The following is a 9,056-nucleotide window of genomic DNA, read 5'->3' as shown; positions in this document are numbered from 1 at the left end:
ACTCTCTCCTATAGATAGATCAACCAGACAGAAGACCAATAAGGAAATTGAAAACCTAAACAATCTGATAAATGAATTAGATTTAACAGACATCTACAGGACATTACATCCCAAATCACCAGGATACACATACTTTTCTAGTGCTCACGGAACTTTCTCCAGAATAGATCATATGCTGGGACATAAAACAAGCCTCAATAAATTTAAAAAGATTGAAATTATTCAAAGCACATTCTCTGACCACAATGGAATACAATTAGAAGTCAATAACCATCAGAGACTTAGAAAATTCACAAATACCTGGAGGTTAAACAACACACTCCTAAACAATCAGTGGGTTAAAGAAGAAATAGCAAGAGAAATTGCTAAATATATAGAGACGAATGAAAATGAGAACACACATACCAAAACCTATGGGATGCAGCAAAAGCAGTGCTAAGGGGGAAATTTATAGCACTAAACGCATATATTAAAAAGGAAGAGAAAGAGCCAAAATCAAAGACTAATGGATCAACTGAAGAAGCTAGAAAATGAACAGCAAACCAATCCTAAACCAAGTAGAAGAAAGAAATAACAAGGATTAAAGCAGAAATAAATGACATAGAGAACAAAAAAAACAATAGAAAGGATAAATATCACCAAAAGTTGGTTCTTTGAGAAGATCAACAAGATTGACAAGCCCCTAGCTAGACTGACAAAATCAAAAAGAGAGAAGCCCATATAAACAAAATAATGAATGAAAAAGGTGACATAACTGCAGATCCTGAAGAAATTAAAAAAATTATAAGAGGATATTATGAACAACTGTATGGCAACAAACTGGATAATGTAGAAGAAATGGACAATTTCCTGGAAACATATGAACAACCTAGACTGACCAGAGAAGAAATAGAAGACCTCAACCAACCCATCACAAGCAAAGAGATGCAATCAGTCATCAAAAATCTTCCCACAAATAAATGCCCAGGGCCAGATGGCTTCACAGGGGAATTCTACCAAACTTTCCAGAAAGAACTGACACCAATCTTACACAAACTCTTTCAAAACATTGAAAAAAATGGAACACTACCAACTCATTTATGAAGCTAACATCAATCTAATACCAAAACCAGGCAAAGATGCTACAAAAAAGGAAAACTACCGGCCAATCTCCCTAATGAATATAGATGCAAAAATCCTCAACAAAATACTTGCAAATCGAATCCAAAGACACATTAAAAAATCATACACCATGACCAAGTGGGGTTCATTCCAGGCATGCAAGGATGGTTCAACATAAGAAAACAATCAATGTATTACAACACATTAAAAACGCGAAAGGGAAAAAATCAATTGATCATCTCAATAGATGCTGAAAAAGCATTTGACAAAATCCAACATCCCTTTTTGATAAAAACACTTCAAAAGGTAGGAATTGAAGGAAACTTCTCAACATGATAAGAGCATATATGAAAAACCCACAGCCAGCATAGTACTCAATGGTGTGAGAGACTGAAAGCCTTCCCTCTAAGATCAGGAACAAGACAAGGATGCCCGCTGTCACCACTGTTATTCACATTGTGCTGGAAGTGCTAGCAGGGCCAATCCGGCAAGACAAAGAAATAAAAGGCATCCAAATTGGAAAAGAAGAAGTAAAACTGTCATTGTTTGCAGATGATATGATCTTATATCTAGAAAACCCTGAGAAATCAACGATACACCTACTAGAGGCTAATAAACAAATTTAGCAAAGTAGCGGGATACAAGATTAATGCACATAAGTCAGTAATGTTTCTATATGCTAGAAATGAACAAACTGAAGAGACACTCAAGAAAAAGATACCATTTTCAATAGCAACTAAAAAAATCAAGATACCTAGGAATCAAACTTAACCAAAGATGTAAAAGACCTATACAAGAAAACTACATAACTCTACTAAAAGAAATAGAAGGGGACCTTAAAAGATGGAAAAATATTCCATGTTTCATGGATAGGAAGGCTAAATGTCATTAAGATGTCAATTCTACCCAAACTCATCTACAGATTCAATGCAATCCCAATCAAAATTCCAACAACCTACTTTGCAGACTTGGAAAAGCTAGTTATCAAATTTATTTGGAAGGGAAGATGCCTCGAATTGCTAAAGACACTCTAAAAAGAAAAACGAAGTGGGAGGACTTACACTCCCTGACTTTGAAGCTTATTATAAAGCCACAGTTGCCAAGACAGCATGGTACTGGCACAAAGATAGACATATAGATCAATGGAATCGAATTGAGAATTCAGAGATAGACCCTCAGATCTATGGCCGACTGATCTTTGATAAGGCCCCCAAAGTCACCGAACTGAGCCATAATGGTCTTTTCAACAAATGGGGCTGGGAGATCGGATATCCATATCCAAAAGAATGAAAGAGGACCCCTACCTCACCCCCTACACAAAATTAACTCAAAATGGACCAAAGATCTCAATATAAAAGAAAGTACCATAAAACTCCTAGAAGATATAGTAGGAAAACATCTTCAAGACCTTGTATTAGGAGGCCACTTCCTAGACTTTACACCCAAAGCACAAGCAACAAAAGAGAAAATAGATAAATGGGAACTCCTCAAGCTTAGAAGTTTCTGCACCTCAAAGGAATTTCTCAAAAAGGTAAAGAGGCAGCCAACTCAATGGGAAAAAATTTTTGGAAACCATGTATCTGACAAAAGACTGATATCTTGCATATACAAAGAAATCCTACAACTCAATGACAATAGTACAGACAGCCCAATTATAAATGGGCAAAAGATATGAAAAGACAGTTCTCTGAAGAGGAAATACAAATGGCCAAGAAACACATGAAAAAATGTTCAGCTTCACTAGCTATTAGAGAGATGCAAATTAAGACCACAATGAGATACCATCTAACACCGGTTAGAATGGCTGCCATTAAACAAACAAGAAACTACAAATGCTGGAGGGGATGTGGAGAAATTGGAACTCTTATTCATTGTTGGTGGGACTGTATAATGGTTCAGCCACTCTGGAAGTCAGTCTGGCAGTTCCTTAGAAAACTAGATATAGAGCTACCATTCGATCCAGCGATTGCACTTCTCGGTATATACCCGGAAAATCGGAAAGCAGTGACACGAACAGATATCTGCACGCCAATGTTCATAGCAGCATTATTCACAATTGCCAAGAGATGGAAACAACCCAAATGTCCTTCAACAGATGAGTGGATAAATAAAATGTGGTATATACACATGATGGAATACTACGCGGCAGTAAGAAGGAACGATCTGGTGAAACATATGACAACATGGATGAACCTTGAAGACATAATGCTGAGCGAAATAAGCCAGGCACAAAAAGAGAAATATTATATGCTACCACTAATGTGAACTTTGAAAATGTAAAACAAATGGTTTATAATGTAGAATGTAGGGAACTAGCAGTAGAGAGCAATTAAGGAAGGGGGAACAATAATCCAAGAAGAACAGATAAGCTACTTTAACGTTCTGGGGATGCCCAGAAATGACTATGGTCTGTTAATTTCTGATGGATGTAGTAGGAACAAGTTCACTGAAATGTTGCTATATTATGTAACTTTCTTGGGGTAAAGTAGGAACATGTTGGAAGTTAAGCAGTTATCTTAGGTTAGTTGTCTTTTTCTTACTCCCTTGCTATGGTCTCTTTGAAATGTTCTTTTATTGTATGTTTGTTTTCTTTTTAACTTTTTTTTTCATACAGTTGATTTGAAAAAAGAAGGGAAAGTTAAAAAAAAAAAAAAGAAAGAAAAAAGACAAACAAGGAAAAAAAAAAAAAAAGGTTGTAGTGCCCCCTTGGGGAGCCTGTGGAGAATGCAGGGTATTCGCCTACCCCACCTCCATGGTTGCTAACATGACCACAGACATAGGGGACTGGTGGTTTGATGGGTTGAGCCCTCTACCATAAGTTTAACCCTTGGGAAGACGGTTGCTGCAAAGGAGAGGCTAGGCCTCCCTGTATTTGTGCCTAAGAGTCTCCTCCTGAATGCCTCTTTGTTGCTCAGATGTGGCCCTGTCTCTCTGGCTAAGCCAACTTGAAAGGTGAAATCACTGCCCTCCCCCCTACGTGGGATCAGACACCCAGGGAAGTGAATCTCCCTGGCAACGTGGAATATGACTCCCGGGGAGGAATGTAGACCGTCATCGTGGGACGGAGAACATCTTCTTGACCAAAAGGGGGATGTGAAAGGAAATGAAATAAGCTTCAGTGGCAGAGAGATTCCAAAACGAGCCGAGAGATCACTCTGGTGGGCACTCTTACGCACACTTCAGACAACCTTTTTTAGGTTCTAAAGAATTGGGGTAGCTGGTGGTGGATACCTGAAACTATTAAACTACAACCCAGAACCCATGAATCTCAAAGACAGTTGTATAAAAATGTACCTTATGAGGGGTGACAGTGGGATTGGGAATGCCATAAGGACCAAACTCCACTTTGTCTAGTTTATGGATGGATGTGTAGAAAAGTAGGGGAAGCAAACAAACAGACAAAGGTACCTAGTGTTCTTTTTTACTTCAATTGCTCTTTTTCACTCTAATTATTATTCTTGTTATTTTTGTGTGTGTGCTAATGAAGGTGTCAGGGATTGATTTAGGTGATGAATGTACAACTATGTAATGGTACTGTAAACAATCGAAAGTACAATTTGTTTTGTATGACTGCGTGGTATGTGAATATATCTCAATAAAATGATGATTAAAAAAAAGAAAAAAAAAAAAAAAAGAAGGAACTCAGTGCAGCTCTGAGTGATGTTTTGAAGAGGAGCTACACCCCAGAGGGGCACTTTGAAGAATGCACAGAAGCTACAGATGAGAGACAGTTTGAAGATGGCCTCGAAAACAGACTCTTGCTCCAGAGAAGCTAAGAGAGGACAAATGCCCCAAGAGCAACCAAGAGTGACATTCTGAAGAGGAGCTGCAGCCTAGAGAGGAATGTCCTGGGATAAAGCTATTTTGAAACCAGAACTTGGAACAGACACCAACCACGTGCCTTCCCAGCTAACAGAGGTTTTCTGGACACCACTGGCCATCCTCCAGTGAAAGTACCCAATTGCTGATGTGTTTCCTTGGACATTTTATGGCCTTAAGACTGTAACTGTGTAACCAAATAAACCCCCTTTGTAAAAGCCAATCCATTTCTGGTGCTTTGCATTCTGGCAGCATTAGCAAACTAGAACAACTACTCTCATGCTAAGTTGAATAATTGTGACAGAGACTTGTAGTGTCCACAGAGCCTAAAATATATACTACCTGGCCTTTGCCAAAAAAAAAAACTTTGCCTATTCCTGCTTTTTAGAAATACAATTTCTTGTTGCAACAACTCAACTCCCAGTTAAAAACATATCTTCCCTTTTAAAGGTCACCTTCCTTATCCTTCCTTCTTTCTTGGCAAAAGCATGTTTTGACATTGATTTTGAGCAGATTTGGGTTATAATCACAGGCTTTCACAGGATATCTGATAACAGCCGGACAGAATTAAAAAATAGAACTTTATTTGTGGAATCCACAGCTCCCCTTCCCCTGATGTGTGCAGCCTATTGAGATTTAAATGTGCTGAGTTTTTAACTGGAACCCACAAGGAGGAGAATTAGAGTAATTCTAAACCAAAATAATGGTAGAAATACCACATGTAACTCTCATACGCATAACCTAGTCAGGGTGGAAAGAATTCATTTCACGGTTGGGAACATGGCTCCAAATCGTAATTAACCTAATTGATCATTTCAGATGTTTAGTCTACTCTGCTTGATAAAAGCAATAATGGGGAAGATTATCTGGCAGATGTGTAAGTTAATCATAAACTTCTTCTGGCTTCCCATTTTCTAAGGCCCAAATGTGTCTTTTTGGTCTGGGTACAGCAGGGCTATGTGATTCCAGTCTGCAGCCAGATTGTACAGATGTCTTCTGAGAACATGCGAACATAAAATGCCATTCTCTTTGAAAACCAGTCGATGCTGCTTCATAGATGCTGGCACCACAGGGTATCTCATGAGTGCATGGTAGGTGGAAGCTGTCTCCAGGTGCTCTAGCCCCTACTGTATCTCTGACCTCATTTCCCACCACTGGCATCCTGGCTCCCCATAGCCCAACTGCTCTCCGTGGTGCTCCTCCAGCACACCCAGGAGGCTCATTCCTTAGCACTTGCAGTTCCCACTTGACTGCTTAACTTGCCTCAGAAGTCTGCTCACATGCCACCTTAACAGAGAAGCCTCTCCTGACTACCATTTATAACATAGCACCCTGCCTTCTCTTCATCACTCTATTCTCTTTAATTGCTTATTTTTCTTCAGAGCATTTATTACCATCTGGCACATTCTATGTTTATTATTTGTCCTCTCCTGCCTGTCTTCTCCCTTGAGGGTAGATACTTTGACACTTTGATTTATTCACTGATGGATTCCCAGCTTCTAGAGCTTTTGCCAGGCACATCATGGGTACTCAATAGAGGTTTCCGAATGGATGAATGTGTTTGTGCATGTAGTAAAGCTTGTTGTTAGTGGAGAAGGGGGAACTGTAAGAAGCATCTTGTTGGATGCTGAGTAAACCTTCCAAACATACTTTATATCTCTATTTCATTAAAGGCTGTTAAGAACGCATATTTGGTTCACAAACAGACCTGGGTTCAAAACTCTGCCATTGAATAACCATATTTGAAACTTAACCTCTCCAGCCCTCTGTTTCTTCAGCTGTGAAATGGATATAACGGTACCTATTTCATGGATTTGTCAGGATTTAATTAGACAACAAATATAAAGCACTTATCTTGGCATATAATATATTTTTAAAAATACTATGATTGTTGTTTTACAAATATTTCAATAAAGCACATATTTCAATCCAAGGTGACTGTCATCCAATTCCTGAATCTGGATCAATATTGCATAACTAACTCCTTCTAGAACCTTCACTGTGATTTCAGGACAAATGACTAAAGTCATTAAATGGTAGATTGAAAATGAGATTGTGATAATGATGGGAAAAAACTGGAGATCAGTTCAATATGTTTGGTTTTTTTTTTGTTGTAACAAGAATTTTAAAAAATTATTCAGTCAAATTAATCAGTCTTTTCCTCTATGACCTTTAGGGTTTGCACCACTCTTGGAAAGGGTTTTCCCACTTCAAGATTGTAAGTACACTAATATTTTATTTTCTTTTAAAATTTGTATGGTTTATTATTTATGTTTAAGTCTTAGGTCTGTCTAGAATTTATTTTGATATATGGAGTGCTTTTTTCAAAAAAATAGCTATTCATGTATCAATTAAATAATCCATCTTTTCCCCTACTAATCTGAAATGCCATCTTTATCATATACTAATTTCTATTATGTTCTTGGATTTTGTCTTTCTTTTCTGGTACCACAGTGTTGACATATAGCATCATAATAACATTTAATATCTAGCAGAGTTAATGTTCCCTTATTGCTCTTTTCCAGAAATTTAATTATTTTCCTCATGTTTATTTCAGTTGGGACTAAGCCATTTGATGGTTTAGTCACTATCACATTAAATTTATAGGAAAACTTTTTAACATTACAATGCCAAGTCATTCTGCCTAGGAGCAAGAAATGTCTTTCTATTAATGTGCTTACTTTTATGTCCTTTAGTAAAATTTTAAAGTTTTAAAAATCTATTTCATTAAGTATATTCCTAGATATTTTATCATTATATATTTTTATAACTGATTATGTAGAAAAGTTTTTGATCACTATGTACTAATTTGTAGTTAATAAACTTACTGAGTTTTCTTATTAACAGTAATAGTTCTTTCAGTCTATTCTCTTGGGTTTTCTAGGCATGGAAAAAATGACTTTGCCATTTCATTTTCATTTCTATACTGGAGAGTATTTTCAGAAAAATTAAATAATACTGGGTAGTGGATATCCTTGTTGTGTCCCCAAAGTTAGTTGGAATATTTCTATGATCTTGTTAGGCATGAGATTTCTTATTCTACTTTACTAAGATTTTGTATTTTAAAAAATTGGGAATAGTGTTTGAATCTTGTGAAATGCTTTTTATTTGACTTGCAAATATTATAAATCATATAAACACTTTTCTTAATATTAAACCATCTTTGTATTCTGAAACGCTCACCACTTAATTATGGTGTAATGCTCCTTAATATGTAATTGTTTTTGCTAAAATTACACATAAGGTTTTTAAGTCAAATTTTCATAAATGATCTTAGTCTTCAGTTTTTTCTTAGGTGCTATCTGGGTCAGATTTTTTAATAAGTATTAGGCTGACTTTGTAAAAGGAATTTGGCAGCCTGTTGTCTTTACGCTCTTGGAAAGATTAAATGTTATTGAAATTATTCCTTAAAAATTTAAGAATTTCTTAATGAAGCCATCTGAACATACTTTTAGATGATTTAGGTTTTTGGTAATTTTCTGAATTTATTCTATGGTTACTAGACTTTGTTTTTTGTCTCTTCAGGGTTAAGATTTGGTAATTTTTTCAGTATACCATCTATGTTTCAAATTTGTTTGCATTAAATGTTGCAAATAACTTGTTAGGGACATTTCTATTTCTCATTCCGTGTGTTTCTACTGGGGTTAGAAAATGAATGGGTAGCACATTTTTGATTTCTGTGACACCCTGCTTGCTTTCCCCAAAGGAGAGGAGGAATGACTTATAGGGCCGGCAAAATTGGGAACAGTTGTTGAATAACTATGGCTCAGCCCTCACTCCTCCAGAATAGCCTGTCCTCTCTCTCCCCTATGGCTGTGGGCAGTGCCCCCAGACTTCAGCTTATTCCCTCAACTTAAGGTGAGACTTTGGAACAACTATTTCTAACAGAGACAATATGTCTTAAGTGTCATGCTCTAGCTTCATTTTCCTCTTCCCAGCTGCCATTCCCAAACTTCTCTCAGCTAATAGAGGAGAAATATAAGCAAAAACATCTGAGTTTGGCAAGCTTACAAATTTTAAAGTGGAATGGCTAGGGGAGGATGACCTTCCGTTTCCTCCTGAATCCCATGTTCCTTAGAAGTTTCTTTTCTTGCGTGCCTTTGGTCATCCAGTCTGCTAAATCCCTGTGTATAGCT

This window comes from Choloepus didactylus, chromosome 8 (assembly GCF_015220235.1).
Source record: "Choloepus didactylus isolate mChoDid1 chromosome 8, mChoDid1.pri, whole genome shotgun sequence".
Lineage (NCBI taxonomy): Eukaryota > Metazoa > Chordata > Mammalia > Pilosa > Megalonychidae > Choloepus > Choloepus didactylus.
Note: the sequence above shows the minus strand (reverse complement) of the source record.